Below are 19,688 nucleotides of genomic sequence, written 5' to 3'. Positions count from 1 at the left end.
GCGCCTAAAAGTTTTGGGATTACTATGTGGTTTTTGTAACGTGACTAATGCACCCGTACGGAGGGAGTACAATAGTAGTCTTTGATTGCAATCTTTTGTTGGTAGCATACAAAGCTGAGCGCTCGGTGAGTACAATAGTAGTCTGATTGATGAGACTTCAGATTTGAGCCATCTACCGGAAGGAATAGAACAATACACCATGTATTTATTTACAGAGGGAGTAGAACATTTTTTGTGACATGCATTACTAGATATTGCTAGTCAAATACTAAATTCAGATGGACGTGGTAGTACTACTAAATCCAGACGGTGGTGCTAGTACTAGTAGTAGTACTGTACTACCCATTGGTCAAATTATTACATGCTGCTCCTCATAGTGAAGTGACAAGACCCTGCGCCGGAGATGACACCTGAGTATAGGCGCGTGTTCGGCATAGCATAGTCAGCCTCACCGTCTGCAGTCACTATCATCATTGCTATAGAGCTAGCTTGCTTACAACTAGCCGTGTTCGACATAATTTCCCGTGCGTAGATGCCCGTGCATTGCACAGAACACCAAGATTGGGGGTGGACGGCGCCGGCAGCGGCCATCGCGCCAGATTTTTCCATGGCCTTCTTGATTTGGTGGGGAGGAGATAAGGCTGATTATGAGAGACAATGAGTTGTTTGTAAATAGGGAACAAGTGCGGGTATCTTTTTGCAAAACTAGAGAAGTTTGGTTTGTATGGGTCAGATCTAGATCCAACGGCTATTGGTGAAAGATGGCAGGCACCACATCATCACCAACTCATGACCTCTTTGATTCACAGGATTTTGAAAATGCAGGAATACACTACAAAAAAAATACACTTCCGTGATGATACGTGTTTGTCATAGTAGGTCGCTTTTTTTGTCATGCATGTACATCCATGACAAATTTATGACAGAATCAAGATAGTCATACCTGTGCTGTCGTAGAAGTGTTCCATGACATTACCAAAATTATCATCACGGAAGTGTCCACTTCCATGACGATGAATCGCGCGTCACAGAAGTGCTTTCGTCAAGGGTGACCGACACGTGGCATCCACCGTAACGGAACGCCGTTAAGCTATCGGGTCGGGTTTTGGATCCGATAACCCGTTAACAGCCCCGACCAATGGGAAATTTCCATGTGTAAAATTCTTATTGGCCGGACGAAACACGTGTCAGCTCGTCAGTGGGTCAGATAGGCGCCTATGATACGTCGACACATGGCACGGCCCAACAGAGGCCCATTCCTATGAAAAGGCCGGCCCGTTTGACTTGGTCAAAAGCTAGCGGGCCGGCCCATGGAAAGCCTGTTAACGGCCTGTTCGCATATAGCCCATTTACAGCCCACTAACCCAAGGCCCGTTACGCCCTATCCGAATTAGGCCCAGTAGCATCATCTGGGCCATCCAATATGATTCCAGCCCGTTTTTCACTTCTGGCCCATGTATGGCCCATGACGTCTTTCGGCCCATATGAGGCCCTATGTAACTCTTGGCCTATTAACGGCCCGTGGTGAAACTGGCCCGTAATGAACAGTGTATCACTTTACACCCATTAACGGCCCATGGTGAAACTGGCCGGTAATGAACAGTGTATCACTTTATACCCATTAACGGCCCGTTATTCTGTTGGGCCGTTTTCAACCCATGTTATCTTTCGGCCTTGTCAGTGCCCATTTATTCTTGGGCTCATTTCCAGCATTCGTTTACTTATGGCCCGTTACTGTCATTTTCTGCTTGTGGGTCAAATTCAGCCCGTGGTTACAGTCGGCCCGTTTGTGGTCCGTTAATACGTTGGGCCGTTTTCATAGCATCATCAAATACAGCCTATTAACGATGGCCCATTACGGTCGGCCCATGAACGGACGATTCCAACTCTAGACCGTTTACGGCCATAATGCGGCCTGTTATTGGCCCATGTTTGGCCAATCGATCATACGGCCCATATAAGGCCCATTGATGATACGGCCCGTAGAAGGCCTACTGTTTCTACGGCCCGTAAAAGGCCCACTATTTCTACGGCCCGTAGGAGGCCTAGTGTCACTGCATTAAATATTAGCCCATGGTTATTGTGGCCTAGTTTAAAAAAAATAGGTTATTGCAACCACTAGTTAACCGCGGAAAAAGAACTGCAATGACTACAAGCAAACAAATAAACAAGACAACAAGGAAATAAATAAGCAAGCAACTAACGGTAGGCTATCACGGCTATTACACATATTACATCCACTAGGCATCAAAGTTCGCCACCAGTGCAAATATAGGGAACAAAGCAACATATCATATACACTGACCGTCAAAATTGGCCACCAGTGCAAATAAACGCGGCAGCAAAACAAGAGCATAACTGAAACAACTTCAGAAGAACTCAAGAAATGTTATCCTGGGTATCCACCATGCCGGCAATAAGCTTAGCAAGCTGATTAGCTTTGTGCTGTTTGGCGCTAAAATCCTCCAACGCTTGCTGTTGCACCAAAAAGTATGCATCTGAATGCTCCAGGGACTTCTGCAGTCCTTCCGCTTCTTGTCGCAACACAACTGATCGATGTCTTTCAGCTTGTAGTTGAGACTCAAGAAACCGAACTGATTCAGACAGGGAGTTTGAATAGCTTGTGCAAGCAGTAGTGGCCAGTAACTCCAACAATAAACCAAGACAAGATGTGTCACTATCCTGAACCTTATCTGCATTACTTCCTTTACTGTTGCTTAATAAGGCACTCTTCCCCAATATTCTGTCAGCATTCTAAAAGAAGAAACAAGCAGACACATAACAAGTTTAGCACGTACTACTATATGAAACTCATTTCGGTGAACCAGTTCATTAGTAAGGTGGACAGGATTAAACTACCAAGTCTTCTATTGCCAAGTACTAGTACATAATAAAAGCATCAAACAAACATATATCTATGTCCTATGGTAGCAATGGAATCTTAAATTAGAACAGTTGTTCTTCAGGTTTAGGCACTTGTTCTACATGAACAGATTACAGTAAAACGCAAGAATATAATACTTAAAAATAGAAAATGAGCTCATAGACCTTACCACATTCTTGGTTCGGGACCAGTACAGAACAAGGAGTTCCCAGTCATCGTCCAGTAAATGTGTCTCAGGAGAACGTAAGGGAATTTGATGAGTTTCTTTGCCGGTGAAGTACGTTTTCTTCAGGTAATTCCGATACTGCCACCAAGCATTCTTGAAGATAGCAGAGGTATTAGCACAGGTTACCTCATCCTGAGTTTCCAAATCGGTCCTTCTCTATAGAGAAAAATGGGAAAATTTGCTGTATTATAACCATCATGGAGGTAGGATGTATGGGACAAAGCAAAGTAATTGCCATGAATAACTTTACTTACACATAACTCCTGGACAAACACCTGCAACTGGCATTTTCCTTCATCTTCAGTATAATATTTCCAAGATGGGAAGATACACACATACGATTTAACAACATCAAATGCGATAGATGCTAAACTACGACTAGCTGGTTGTGCTTCCTCCACAGGAATAGGCGTACTAACTGGTGGAGTTGGGGTTCGCCGTGATAATACTAGCCCTTTGGGCACTGGAGCTGCCTTACTAACTGCTCTTGTTTGGGAGCTCTATGGTGGAGATGGTGCTGTGTCAACAGGAACTGGGTTACTATCGGCTGGGGTTGGGGTTAGATTGGGTGAAGCTGGTTCTCTGTCCATCGTAGTAGGGGTACAATCTGCGAGAGTTTGGGTTATGTGTGGTAGGGCTGGTTCTTGTGCATGTACAACCGGGGTGCTATCTCCACCAAGAGGTAGCACTATTTTATTTGAAGACCGTGTTTTTAGTCCGCTAGATACTGGCATCACCCGCTCCAATTCAAATGGCTGATAAACAGGAAACATAGTTGAATGTACAGACATTGTATGAGAGACATATGCAATAGATAGTGTGGAAAAAAGAGGGCATGAAATAGTTGACATGTATATTGTTAAACTAAAACGGATAGCATGACATAATTTCACATATATGATGTCTATCTAAACTGGATAGCATAGCATAACATAATTCAAAGATATGATGAATAACTAAACAGGATCGCATGACATAATTCACCTACATGTTATCTAAGTAATCAGGATCGCATCATTTAATTCACATATGTGATTTATATGCTAAACTGAGGGCATTCGATATGATGTCTGAACTAAGAACATGGTGTTGAATATTGTGTATATGATGTCTAAACTATGCAATGCAAGACACTGTATGCATGATATGAACAGTATAACTGTGCCAAGTTAGAGCATACACCTCAGTGGGGGAATAGGACTGGTCATCTGTCTCTGAATCCATCTCCGAGGAGCTATCGGGACCCAACAAGAGATCTGCTTCGACAGGTAGCACTGTCTGCTCTGAAGGCCTTGTTTTCACTCCAGATTTTTCCATCTCCCACCCAAATGGCCGATTCACAGGAAGAGTAGTTTAATGTACAAACATTGTCGACAAATGGAAATGTAATGAAGAAAAGGAAGGGCAAGATATCATTCAAATATATGATGCCTGGTTAAACAGGATGGCATTGCACATTTCACATATATTATGGCTGGCTAAAAGACATGAGACTGCATAATTCCCATATATGATATAGAAACTAAATAGGTGGCATTACAGAACATGTCTAAACTAAGCAGATGACATATATGATGTCAAAAGTAGGCACTGTAAGGCAACATATGCATGATATGACTAACATCATCATGCCAAGGTAGAGCAAACACCTTGGGGGGGGGGGGGCGTAAATAGGAGTGGTCAGCGGCGTCCGAATCCGCCTCAGAATAGATATCTTCCTCTGGATTACAATCTGGAGAGGGGTGGGGAGGGTTTGCCATTGAACCCACCATGGAGCGATGTCTGCATGACATTGTATTGCCGCGCAAAACTCTTCTCTTTTTCTCTACATGTTCAGCATGACTGTGTACAATATCTGACATGCATACACAAAAAATATGGTGAGATTATGTAAGGAGAGCATGCAGAAATTTAGAGTGATGGTAACAACCAGTGGATCGATGTTTTTCCGTTGAACCAAAATAGCCCTAATGGATCGACGTGAATGTGTAGTAATAAGTGATGCAACAAGTGTACAACCTCTTTGCCATAGCCGTGTCGACCTCAGCATCATTGGGTTGGTCGTTGAAGCAGTTGAGGCAGAGATGGCTGTCGGAGGTGTGGAGGAAGATCTGAGGAATCTGTAGACGGCGTCCAGGGCACTGCTCTGTTGTGATGGATCGTTCTGTCGTTGGAGCAGCTCCGGTGGGATTCTAATAGCATCTCCAATAGATGATGTAAAATGGATGTAAAATTAACATCACCAAAAACCACCTGACTACAACAGATGAGGTAAAAACTGTTGACTCTGAACTTAACTGTCGAAACTGAAATTTACTGTGGAATCTGAATGCTACTGTCGAAACTGAACGCAATGGTAGCAAAGAGGCACTTGACATGTAGTTTAGGGAGGGCCTGCAGTTCATCTTCAACCTGCACCCCCTGAGCCGCCAGCCACCACCGGCTGAACCGCCGGCCGCAGCGCCGCCTCGCCGCCCCGAAACAACTCGCCACCGCCGCCCCGGCCAGCCCTCTAGGGCCCCCGCCCCCACCCTGAATCCTAAGATAGATAGTGGGGTACCTCTCCGGCGAGCCCCCGTCCCCGCCGCGGGTGGTTCTTCCTTAACTCCGGCTAGCCCCCCAACCCCTGAAAATCGACTGACCTAAAAGTCGATTCAGTCGACTGAAGTGTGGCTTAATCGGACCAGAGCAGCAGCACGACCGAGGGGGAGAGCAGCAGCAGCAGCAGCTGGGCGAGCGAGCGATCGAGCGAGAGCCGGAGCAGCAGTAGCAGATCCGGCTGGTATGGACGCCGCCGCCGAAGGGGCCTCGCACTGGGGGAGAGCCACCGTGGAGATGTCGCCCGCGGCGCCGGCTTCAAGGTAGCCGCTCCATGGGAGTGCGGGATGGAGCACCGTCGGCGCCGGGAGGTTGAGTTAAGGAGAAGGTGCGATGCGATGAGTGTACAACCTCTTTGGTGGCACCGAGTAGGCCTCGGCTTCGTCCGAGGAGTCGGTGAGGATGCTGCGGTTTCGGTGGAGCAGGTTAAGGCGACGCTGTGGGGATGGAGCAACCGCGATAGACGAGGGGATCGTCGGAGCAGCTCCTTGGAGGTGGAGGACGGGGCGGCTGAACCGGCGGGACGACGAGATGGACGACGGATCCTCATCCAGGGAGTCGGACGAGGGATGTCGAGCTGTTGCGGTGGACGTTGTCGTCGGGGAAGAGGCTCCGGCTGGGCATCAGTGACGTGGCGGACGGAGGAGGGTGGGGTTTCGCGGCTGGAGCGGAGAGGTTATGGCGTCCTAGGATTTCGAATGGCGAAAGGGGGATGATGGGAGGGGGTGAAGCATGACTTAGGAACGCGCTTGTCCAAAATGTAGGGCGTGTTACAAAAGTACCCCCCACCGATTTGAACTAGCGGCGCTTTCGGCTCAGGGTTAGAAGGGGGATTTCGTGCGTCAGGATTTGGCAGCTGGAGGGAGTTTTTGCGCGTGTTGTAATTTTGGGATAGCAAGGCGCGGGTTGTGAAGGCACCAGTTTTGGGAGCACGATATCTGAATTTTCGGGATATAACAAGACGCGGGTTTAATTTCAGGGACAAGCCTAACGTGTCGTAATATTTTACTTGTACGTACCAAATCAATTCACACTTCCCTCAACCAAAAAGAAAATGAAAAAAATAAAACTATTCACACCACACAAAGAGAGAGTCTTGCCCCGTTTTACTATACAAATGCTATTCAAAGCTACTCCCTCCTTCCATCTATATAGGGCCTAATGCGTTTTTCGATGCTAACTTTGACCAAATATTAGAGCAATGATATATGACATGCAACTTACACAAAGCACACCGTTAAATTCGTCTGTGAAAGGTTCTTTCAATGATATAATTTCCACATTGTGCACGTCATGTACTATTAATCTTGTCAATAGTCAAAGGCGGTCTTAAAAATATCATTACGCCCTATGTAGATGGAAGGAGGGAGTATGAATCCATGTTATGTCCGATTAAATTTTTTCGCTTGCTGTATAATGCATGTAACCTACTCATACCAACATTTTAGTGCATTCCAAATGTCTATACTACCGCTGCAATTCGAACTAAATTTGAATTCGTTTCTCTATTTCAATAAGAATCTACAATCATGATTGTTGCCAACTTCAACCATCAAAGTTTCCTTGCTATCCGCCAGATATAAATCAGACGGCCTATAATGCAGGATGGCAGGCACACCATCATCAACAACTCCATTTTTATAAGAGTAGAGATAAAATATATTAAATGTAGTATACCATGTTCATAACCACACCATGTTTATCACCGTTATATATATTCACACATCCGTCGGTTTTAAACACTATGATAAATTCTTTAAATATCCGAATTTGCTTTTTATAATGAAGTATATATGATCTCTATTCGTCTTTTACACCCACACAACCCTCTTATCTTTGTAGCTAGCACTAACTTTCTCTTGTGCATGCACACGCCCGCATCCCTCTCACCCTCCCTCAGCATTCTCTAGCTCCATCGCGCAAATTCGTGTTTTCACTTTAGCTCGTTCACCCACGGTGTGTGTAGGCCCCCCAGCTCCTTCTTTACGGCACACATCGATCGATATGCCTCTCTAGCCAGGTGTGCCTAGAACAAACACAAGCTTCCCCTCTTCTCTTGTCACCGTCCATGCCTCACTCCCACCACTCTTTTCATCGTTCTCGTACTCACACACTCCTCCCCCTCGATATAGTATGCCTCTCATACCACCTCCTACATGCATCCCTCTCTCCCTATCCTTCTCCTCGTGCCTCATTTGCTTCTAACACACACATGCATGTATACCGATCGATCTCCCAACATATACCTAGATCAACTTTAACTACCCCCCATCGATCAACGTACCTCACAAGTTATGTCTCTCCTTTCTCTTACAAAGCGCGATTGATCTTCCTATGTAGTTACATCTGCTTACCACAGCCACATCGTCCCCCTCATCATTCGTGCATGCCTCCTGACCCGTCTCTCACACGCACGTGCACAGACAACAAGCAGCCATCTCCTCTCTTATTGATATTGCGGGCGTGCCCTCCGTTTGTCTAGCAAGCCTATCCCACCATTTGTTAGAAGCAACTCCACTACCACCCCCTCCAACACTCTAGCTCTGTCTCTCTCCCAACCTTATTCATCTCCTGCACATATGCATGGATGCCGATCGATCTCCCTTAATACATGAGGCAGATCAATCTCCTTAATACATGAGGTAGGCCTCTTTCCTCCTCCACACATATACCAGCCATTGTACCTCTATAGTTAATTGGGCCTCCCTCTTCCCCCACCACACACCGATAGTCGAGTGCTGCAGGTAGGTATCCATGCCACAGAGACAAAACTGCACATGTCCCATCTCACATTCCAGTAGGCCAGCCACTCAATATCTTTGACGTGGGCACACACAAATTCGATGGCACTCTTTATCGATCGCGCGCGCGTGCGCACACACACACATCATCCCTCTCTTCGATTCTATAGACACCTCAAGCCGATGATACCTCCACTCTCTTCTCGTGGATCGCCCCCTCTATATATATGTTATATCCAGGACTCTATTTCACACACATTGCATATGTTAAATTTTTTTGATTAACCCCCCCCCCCCAAAAAAAAACTCTCAAGAACCCACACACTATATCTCTCTAGGTTTGTATCTCTCTCACACAACCCCACATAGGTGGTGTACGTATACAAGAAGAGAATAGGTGCACCGTGCACGTACTCATGCTTCGTGCCCAGCCACACCCGTGCGGGTACACGGTGGAGCTCATTTCTTTACGAAATGGCAGCCCACGTGCTAATTTGAACGCCTGTAGCAGTTGTTTACCTAGGGAGGTCGTGTACCACGCGTGCACGAAACAAAGTTCGACTTGACGCGTTGCCGCGTTATTTTTAAATAAAGTTATAGCGCTCAATGGCACGTACACAGAATATAAAACGATTTTTATGGAGGAAAAGGTAGTCCGCTCTTCAGAGTATCTCACACAAGTCTCCGGTGGCCTCTCTCTCTCTCACCATTAGTCACTGATCCGGCCGCATCCCATCTGCCGGGGGAAAGGGAGTGTGGTGGCCTCTCTCTCTCATCGTTGGTCACTAATTCGGATGCATCTCGTCCGTCGGGGGAAAGGGAGTGCGGTGGCCTCTCTCTCTCTCACCGTTGGTCACTGATTCGGCCGCATCCCGTCTGCCGGGGGAAAGGAAGGAAGTGCATCGTTTCTCCGTTCGACGGTGCTGAGGCAGCACGTCCCGATCTGCGGTACACACTGTTCTCTCTGCCCAAGCTCCGGCGCAGCAGGGCCTACGCCACCTGCTCGCAGATTCCGCCCGCCGCCGCTCACCTAGTTACATCCCGACGACCTCCAGGTATCCCCTCCGGCCTTGCTCCACTGCCCGTTTTCCCACGTCACTGCATGTGGATCTTCCATAGTTCTTTGCCCAAAACATAGCTCGTCCGGTGCATTCTCGTCCTCACACCATTTTAGACAAACACAACCGTGTTGTTATCTTCCCTCAGGACAAGGAATATGCTTCTTTTTTGTCGTCGCATGTGCCATCAACTGTTATTGGCCAGTAATTGTTTCCTTTCTACCTCTTTTTTGCAAACAGGGCTATCCATTTCACCTCGTTGCTATTGCGACCTTTTGGTGAACTGCACAAATCACTTTTTTCTTAAGAGTGTTTTGTGCAGTTGTACTAAAATGTCACACGGGCAACGTCTCTACATTTCAGTGCGACTGCACAAAGGGAGATTGGTTTTGCTCTATCCTCCTCATCCAACTTCGAGCCTAATCTTCTCCAACTAGTTAGTCTTAAAAGAGACCGCAAAGGTGACCGACTTCTATTTCTGTGTTTATTGTTTCATCAGCAGTCCTCTATTATCGTAATCACACTTGATATCTTTGGAACAGGGACGCTCAGCTCTATTTTAGTGGAACTGAACAAAATGATCGGAATGTTGCATGCTCCAGACAGCTACTTTTTTTCCCACCATGCCTTGTTGATTTAGACAGAGCTGGGGGGACGTTGCTGCCAATGAAAGCATGGATCAATTTTAATTTAACACCTTCTCACAACTTTGTCTTCAGTTGTGATGTAATTATTAGCTCTGATATGCTAATAATTGACATGCATTAGCAAGGAAGTTAGTTTTTTATTGTTTCCGAAAGAGCATCGATGGCAAGACACGCGAAACAAAAGCTGAAAGCTCACACCATTGTACAATTTCATGTCGCTGGAAAATTATTTGTATATTACGTCAATTATGTAAACAAATGATGGAAGCTTGATAGCATTGCCAGAAGCCTCTTCATCATCCGGGTCCATGTGCCATGCACGAAATTATACTCCTTCGTTCCTAAATATTTGTCTTTTTACAAATTTCAAACGGGCATATTTTAGAGTGTAGATTCACTCATTTTGCTTCGTATGTGTACTCCCTCCGTTCCTAAATATTCTATTCGTCTTAACAGAGATTTCAACATATTTTAGAAAGACAAATACTCTGGAGTATATTTAAGAACCGAGGGGGTAGTGCACAACCGCATGGGAGACTCAGCCCGGTCGTTGCGCCGCATTAATAGTGAGTAATGAGCAGTCAAATCATAAGCCCCACCTTTCCCACTGTAAGTTTCTCTGAAGAAGCAACCATCAATACGCTCTTCTTTGAATCCGCTCATACTACTCCATCCGTCACTGTTTATACATCACGCTTCAGAAAAAAGAAAAAAACATCTGTGGGACCAAGGCGACTAGCGATCGGCCTGAAAATAGCAATGGTAGTTATAACACGGCGTCTATTACTAGAGGGAATAATGCGTACACACATGCATGCAGTGCTTCCACCCCGGGTACACACATGCATGCACTCCGTAGTAGTACAGTACGTGGAGAGAAAATTGTGGACTTGATTGCGGTTACCATGCCCTAATTAATTGAGCATTAAACCAAATGTGTCTAAAGTCTCTCTGGTGGTGGAAATGCATTGAGAGAAATGCATCATAATGAAGCGCGCCCTGTAAACTGTGACGGAGGGTGGAGTAGTATGAAGGTGCAAAACCAAGTACGCGTACTAGTACTGCGCTTGGCTCTTCGCCCCTTCGTGAAGTCGAACAATGATGGTACTCCGCATGTTGGGTACTACAGTGTATGCCTCTGACAATCTGACACCGAATGGACTGATGCATGTCCACCGAGGGTAGGTTGCATTAGTCAAAAGGCGTAAGCGAGCTTCACCTTGTCCTGCAAGCTTCTCCTCGTTCTGCGAGTTGACGGGACACACCAAAAAGTAGTGCTAGTCCATACTCCCTCCTTTCCGGTTAATATGGCTTAATCTTTTTTGCGGGTAAATGAGAGAGCTTTATTCATATATAAGCATTCTTAGGACGATCAACCAAGACACTAGTCACTAGGAAGCCAAAAAAAGAAGTAGGAAGCGAGGTGTTTCATCAAGCCAGCTCTCGGCCACATTCAAGGTGCAGCAAGCACGGTTCGCACGAAGATGCGCCGCAAGGTTTGCTGACTTGTTTACATGCTGAATAACAAAAAAAGAGGAAATATTACTGAGCGCTACTATTTGTAACAGGATATGAGCCAGAATTAAGCGAGAATTGTGGCGAGTGTTCCATGCAATCAACTTCCATTATCACATGCGAGAACCCTCGAAGAGAACCAAATGTGTTGAAGATTGCTTTATCACATTTTAAAATTATAATAAGAGTGCAGACGCTCCTCCATCCGGTTCCTAGTAGTATAGTGTAGTATGCTTCTGGCAATCTGACACCGAATTAACTATTGCACGTCCACCGCCTGAGCGAGGGAGAGCTTGCATTAGTCAAAAGTTTCTCCTTGTCCTGCGAGCCACCACGCGCAAGCTTCTCCCGTCCTGCAACCTTCTCCTCGTTTGGCAAGTTGACAGGACACAACAAAGTAATGCTAGTCCATGCCGCCTCCTCTCCGGTTAACATGGCTTAATTTCAAACGAGATAAATACACTGTCTGTCACTATATATTTGTAAAAATACGGTCAGTGGACTTCATAATACGCTCATTGCGCTCAATATATATATTTTTCGGTGTTCATACGGTCACTAGCTCACCCTGACTGAGTATGTGTGTGCATGCACGTGTAGGTTGAGCACTTGAGCGTCACCGTGTGTGTTCCGTCGTGTGCTCGGACATGCATGCATTAGGGCGTCGCACGCATTTTTGCGTCCATGTGTACGTGTGACTGTTGCATACACGTAGGGGGAGTACATGTAGGGGCCACTAAGGAGCAGTCAAATCACACAGTAAGTTAGTCGGAAGAAGCAACCATCATTTCACTCTTGAATGACACGTACACAATATAAAATGGTTGATATGGAGAGAAAAAGAAAACCACTATATATACACTAGCAGGAGCCTAAGCTACAAGCCTGCTTGCTTAGGTTGCTCTCTTCATAAGCATAGAACGACGGGCCTGATCCCACAGCTGGGGGAAGGGAACAATGTTCTGCGTAGACGCGGTCGACATCGGCGAGGGAGAAAACCCACAGTCGGTGCGTCCCAATCGGGGGTCACCGCGGTATGGGCCGATGCCGCGTCCCAACCTCCCTTCTAGCTATAGCCCGACGTCCCAGGTAGTCCATCTTCCTTTTGGAGCCGGCTTGCTCCACTGCCGTAGCTCCATCTCCATGTCGATCTTTCTCTACTTCTACCGGCTGCTACTTGTGATGAGTTTATGTCTCATGAACTAGTGCCAGTACTATTATTCTAATCACACTTCTTCAATATCTTTGCCATCAGGGATGCTCATGTCAATTTTAGTGGAACTGCACAAAAGCATCGTATGATCCGATGGTGCCAGCCGTCTTTCCTTCGACAGGTTCTACCTGGCCAGGAAATTAAATCATGTTTAGGGTTTAGGGTTTAAGTCATAGTGACCCCATCAGTAGTTTTTCTTTCGTACACGCTCTCACAACTTTTTTATTTAGTTGTGAAGTAAATATTGGCTATGATCTGTGAATCATTGAGATGCATCAGCATGCGTGTTAGTTTTCCTTTGTATTTGATGGAATGTTGTAACGGGGCAACCTTGGAATAGGAATGAAAATGGAGTGGAAAAGTTTCCGTTTTTCCGGAGAAAAAATGGAAATGGAGAGAAACCAACGTTTCGTTGGATCGCGCCATCGAGCAAAACCAACGTTCAAATCATGTTTGTCGTGTTCGTGTCTCACACGGTCGCTCGGCATGGCACTCACCGCAAACCGAGTAGTATACCATAACTTTCCCGCCTGCTTGTCGATGGATCGCGCCATGGAGTACTAGCACTGCTGGAAGAGATTAACGAGTTGGGGGAGGACAACTAGCTATAGCATGGACTCCCAAGAACTTTTTACATGCATGTTGTAGCCGGCTATTGCGACCTTTGAACGCGGAGCAGCCGCGTGCACCCAAAAACGGCGCGGGCGACGCTCTCTCAGCCGGCGCGCCGCTTCAATGCCGGCGCCGGTGAGAGGTCGCGTCCGCTCTGGCCAGGCATGAATGCGGCACTGACCGTTTCGGGCGGGAAGCACGTGCGGGTGATGAAGAGGGTTTGGGTTGGTCCGGACCGGCCGTGGCAGCGGTCCGGACATGCGCAAACAAGAGATGCTGTACGTTAATATTGCTGCGTATATAATTAACAATGTAAATAATGTGCCAGTTGGACAAATATGATTAGAGATGGAGATGGAAATGGAATTTTACACAAACACGGATATGCATGTCTATGTCTATGTGTGTGTGCGCGACGACTCTCGCGACCTGGAAGCGGGGGCGTGTTTTTGATCGAGTTTTCTTTCTTGGTACATTAGAAAATCAGTTTGTCTAATTTACATCTAGATGTTATTTAAGGATATCACATATAAGCTCCCACAAGTATATAATGAAGCAACAAGAAACAAAAAAAAACTAGGAAAAGACCACAAACAGAGTGGACATCAACTTATATGTGACATAACTATGTCACATCTAGATGTGTCCTAAACAGACCCTTAAAAAATTGTCCGCCAGTTTTGATTTCTTTTTTCCGGGAACACGCGTATTCTATTTAAAACCACTGCTATGGAGAGATTTTTTTACTCCATTATAGCCTCTTGTTTGATAGAGTTTCTCGCGTCTCGCTCTCTCACCCTCTCCATATCAAAACAAGATGACAGTGTCCACTCTATCTCTCTCCTCACCGGTGGTCACAGATCCGGCCGAATCCCGTCCGCTGCGGGAGGTGAGAAGGTGCAGCGTTGACGTTGTGGCCGTCAGCGACGGAGGAAGCCGATGCGCACCATCCTCTCGGAGCCGGCGCTGGCACGGACGAAGATCCTCCGCGCCCTTGTTCGCTGCCGTCGTGTGGGTAGTTCCCGCCCGCCCGCCTAAACGACATCTCGCCCACCTGAGGTATAACTTCTTGTACTTGTCCAGCTCCCCAGGTCGCTGCGTGCGGGTTTTCTTCTATGCGACTACTCCCCAGCTCCCCATGCATAGTAGCTAGGGTTCGTCGGCTGGTCCAACATCACCTACTACTATTATAGAGGAAATGCCACTCAAAAAGTTGTCCTGATTTATGCCTCGGTGGAGGTATATATGTTGTTTCGACAAAAAGAACATGGTGGTTGTGCGGTCATTGTCCATATGGTGGTAGTACTATCACTGGTTAAATGAAGAAATGCTTTTTTTCTCAGGTATCCTGGTTTAGTTCTCATCAAGATAGTATGATGCTTCTGTTTGTTGGTGTACTTTTCATTAATTCTTATTGACAATTGAGATGTTGTTGCTAACTATCTTTTATCTTGGTCGTCTCATGAAAGGTCAGTACATGCCTTCATCCACATGATTGTGCAGTGTGCTTTGAGATGCCGTGCTACTTGTATTGGTACTATTTTAAATAAATGATGAATTGAAGCTATTGTATTGTTGTCTTTTCCCATTAAGTAGTGAACAAAAATGGGACCAACCCAGACATGATGCTTGTTGCTTTGTTACAACAAATTCAGCATCACCCCCTTTATAAGCAAGTAATTGCTGCCACTCTTAGAATTAACTACTGAATCTTATTTCAAAACTGCAACACTTGTTAGGGATTGGCGGGATTACCATTTTTGTGGCCGCATGTTTCATCCTCCTTTATTAGCCAGTAATTGATTCCTTTTTTTGCCTCTGTTTAAATAGGGATATCTATTCAACTTGTTGCTATTGCGACATTTTGCTTCGCTACGCGAAACACTTTGCTTGATTTCAGTGCAACTGCACAAAATGAGATTGGATTTCCTATTCGTGTTGGCAGATTCGTATTTTATCGTTGTTGGTCTCATGAAGGTCAGTACAAGCCTTCATCCACATGATTGTGCAGTGTGCTTTGAGATGTTGTGCTACTTGTATTGGTACTGTTTTAAATAAATGTTGAATTGAAGCTATTGTATTGCTTGTCTTTTCCCATTAAGTAGTGAACAAAAATGGGACCAACCCAGACATGATGCTTGTTGCTTTGTTACAACAAATTCAGCATCACCCCCTTTATAAGCCAGTAATTGATGCCACTCTCAGAATTAACTACTGAATCTTATTTCAAAACTGCAACACTTCTTAGGGATTGGCTGGATTACCATTTTTTGGCCGCATGTGTCATCCTCCTTTATTGGCCAATAATTGCTTCCTTTTTTTCCTCTGTTAAAACGGGGATATCTTTTCAACTTGTTGCTATTGCGACATTTTGCTTTGCTTAATTTTGGTGGAACTGCACAAAATGAGACCGGATTTCCATATATGTGTTGAGATCTCTGTGAGATCTTCCTCACGAGTTGTTTCAAATCTTGGTCTTGAATGGTCAGTACCGACCTTCCTCCGAATTAACTACTGAATCTTAGTTCAAAACTACAAACACTTGTTAGGGATCGGTAGGAGTACCATTTCTGTTAGGGATCGGCCGGAGTACATGTTTAAGAAATGTATTGTTCAGATAATGTCTCTGTTATTATATATCAGTTATAGACTTACAGTGTTTTACAAGTGGTACTATCCTGCTTTGTAGTTCTTTCTAAATGTTTAACCAAGGTATTGTTAAGATAATGTCTCTGTTAAAATGAATCAGTCGCATTGTTTTAGGAATGATACTTTTCTGCTTTTTCGTTCTTTATACATCTTGAAACAAGGCATTGTTAAGATAATGTCTTAGTTAATATGAATGAATCACACTGATTGAGAATTGCTACTCTCCTGCTTTGTTTCCCATTAAGATAAGGTAGATCGGTAGATGTTTTTCTTCTAGGAGTACAAGTCATCAACCGTTATTTCTTAGTAGTTGTTTCCCTTATACCTTTTGTTGCTTACAGGGATATCAAAATTAAATCTCGGTTTTATTCCGACTTCGATTTTAGTTCAACTACACAAAAGGAGCCAATGTGTACAAGGCAAACTGTTGCATTACTGGGTCTAGTTGGTCGTTCCACTTTGCAGAAAGAAGCAGTCACTGTTTGCGCTACATTACAGAAGGAATGACCGAGAAGCTTTACAGAGTATTATTAGACACTAGTGACATGAATAGTCTGCAGAGACCATTGGCAATTTAACAACACGTGGGGTGCCTCCACAATCATAGGCATTACATATTTTGAATGGGAAAAGCTTGTCAAATTTTAATCATTGATGTTAGCAAGAAGCGACAGGACTCCACAATCATAGGCATTACATATTTTGAATGGGAAAAGCTTGTCAAAGTTTAATCATTGATGTTAGCAAGAAGCGACAGGACTCCACGATCATAGGCATTACATATTTTGAATGGGAAAAGCTTGTCAAAGTTTAATCATTGATGTTAGCAATAAGACGTTAGTTTAATATATTGGAATTGGAAAACCTTGTCAAAATTTGCTCATTGATGTTAGCCAGAAGCGTCGAGTGTTTTTTCCTATTCCTGTGTTCAGTTTAGAAGTAGATAGTTACTCTGCTGAGATATTCCTGTGTTAAGAGTTTGTTCTGAATATTGTCTATGTAATGCCAGGCCTTGTGTTTCATTGCAAAGTTGAGCTTGGAATGTTGTGGCATGCGGCATCACGAGCTGTTCACCGTGCCTCCTGAGAATAATGCTTCGTATTGTTTTGCATGTCGATCTAATGCCAGTGATTTGCTTGTTAAGAAGATCATCCTCTTCTGTTGTTTCCGTGCTTAAGAAGTTCATCGTCTGATGTTTCATTCATAGCCTATGCGACAAGTCGGGTTGGTTAGACGTGAAACCATATGATCTTCCGACCAACTCATGATATTAGGCCGTGATTGGATCGTCGTTTTCCAACCAAAACCGCTTGTAAAACTGACGCTTGTAAATTAAAGCAGATGGTCTTGGGCGAAGGCGCTTGGTTGGTCGATTTCGACTAGTAAAATATCGGAAGTACTTGACACACGATAAAAACGCTGAACGACACTCGGACGATTGCTAATCCAGCCATTAGCTGCTGTTTCAGCCTTGCCCATGGATGGCATGATACGCACGTCGTGCATGTATCGTCTGGTAATGTCGTCCATATAGCAGTGCTCGTAAAATATACAATGGTCTCTCAAATTACACGCGTAACCCGCCGGTTTTACTTACAGACCTCGGGCCCTTGGTTTCATTACGCCTGTATTTTACGCGTTGTTTTCGTTGACGAGTAAATTACACTTGTATGTTAATACATGTTTGAAATAAAACGGAGCTCCCAAGCGCGGCCTTACCATTTCATGCCGTCTCAGTTTCTCGAAGGTGCTCATAGGTGTCCGATGATCCTGGCTTCCTGAATGAGTAGCGGGCGCTGTATCAGACCATCCGTAGGGCCCGCGAGGCCCTCTCCGTTGTCCTTCGAGTTGTTGCACTCGCCGTGGCGCCGAGCATTGTTAACATCGTCAACGAACATGAGGATTCAGGAGATGACTTTATTTTGACTGGATGACACTAGGGACCCACTAGGGCCATAGCCGTACGTACGCAAGTGCCTCCTTATTATGTACAACTATATATTTTTTTTCTTTCTCCTGGTTTCCTGACATCACGGTCCCACACCATTGTCAACCTATGTAGACAATATAAACAAGAGAATTGCACAAGGTGCGGCCAACAGCTGGGACCAAGCAGCTCGAGCAGTATTGAGGAGAGCAGGGTATTAACTGGGCGGGCTATGGCCCGTCTAGCCCAGGCCAGATATCCAGCCCAGATACTAATTTTTTCAAGATGAAAATGGCTAGCCCAGCTATACGTCTTTTTGAGGAATACCCGCTAGGCTGCAAATCTTTCCTAGGAGGGATGCATTAGGCTTAACAGGAAAATGGGCTTTAAAAAATAATAAATGGGATGTAATTATAAAAACTGGGCAGTAAGTATAAAAAAATGCACCAAACACGAAATTAGTTTATAAAATATTATTTATGGATTTTGAAAATCTTAAATTTTCATTGTTGCGTGCGCAATGTTTCGTTAGATTTTTACGTAATACAAATTTATATTGAATCTGACTAGAAATTTCGGGATAAAAATATTTCGGAGCCCATCAAAATGTGGGAAATTTTATTGAATTCTGTCTTCAACGGTTGGTTGAAATTATTAATCATTGTGCTAGCTAGAAAATGGGCTGTACTTTTAACAAACTGTAAATGGGCTGTTGTAAATTCCATCAGAATTCCAAAATGGGCTGTACATTCTTACAAAACGTAAATGGGCTATAAGTTCTCTGCCACACACTTGTGGGCCTACTAAGTGATGCGTCCCCTAAAAAAATAAGTTGATGCATATGAAAGGCTTTGCCAACTTATTATAGTCAACACACAGTTCTAGCAGCAGTGGCCATTGGATGTCTATCCAATGGATGTCATGCTTCTTCTTCAATTTCGGATATTCTTAGCTTCGGCCGCCCAAAAAATGATTCCTCCCCTTGACATCTAGGGCGCACCGTTTCGGAGGCTGACCTGTGGGCCTACTAAGTTGGAGCGTACCAAGGGCTTTGTCAACTTAGTCAATAATAAACGTTTCTAGCTTCAGTGACCGTACGATGTCCATCCAATGGTCGTAGTGCTTCCTCAACCTCTGGTCTTCTTGGTCCAGCCGCCCAAAGTAGCGCCGTTCGTGCCGCCTGCTCCTGCCTCCCGTGGCCGGCTGTGCTGCCGCGGAGGACTCACCGCCCCCATACTACTCCCACCGCTGGCCAGGCCATCCCTCCACTCACCCACACCCCCTGTTATTTTGTGGCGACGGCAGCCTCACAACGCAGCCGAACCAGTGAACCCTCGTACTCCTCTCCGCGCGGGCTTCCACTGCTGCGTCTTCCCCGGCTCCGCGTCGTCCCCTTCCTAGGACTCACCGTCATCCAAACCACCGCCCTGGTGCTCTCGGCGCGGCGTGGTCAACGTGGTCAACGATCGACTTCCATCGGAAGAGTACTGTACGTGGAGAGGCTGACAGCTGGGTCCAGGCGGCCGCAAGGAAGTGCCTCCTTATTACGCGCAAAATAATTATTCCTCCACCTTACAGCAGGGACCCACTGGATGGGCCACCTTATTTCGCAAAAAAA

This window comes from Triticum urartu, chromosome 7, assembly GCF_003073215.2.
Source record: "Triticum urartu cultivar G1812 chromosome 7, Tu2.1, whole genome shotgun sequence".
Classification (NCBI taxonomy): domain Eukaryota; kingdom Viridiplantae; phylum Streptophyta; class Magnoliopsida; order Poales; family Poaceae; genus Triticum; species Triticum urartu.
Note: the sequence above shows the minus strand (reverse complement) of the source record.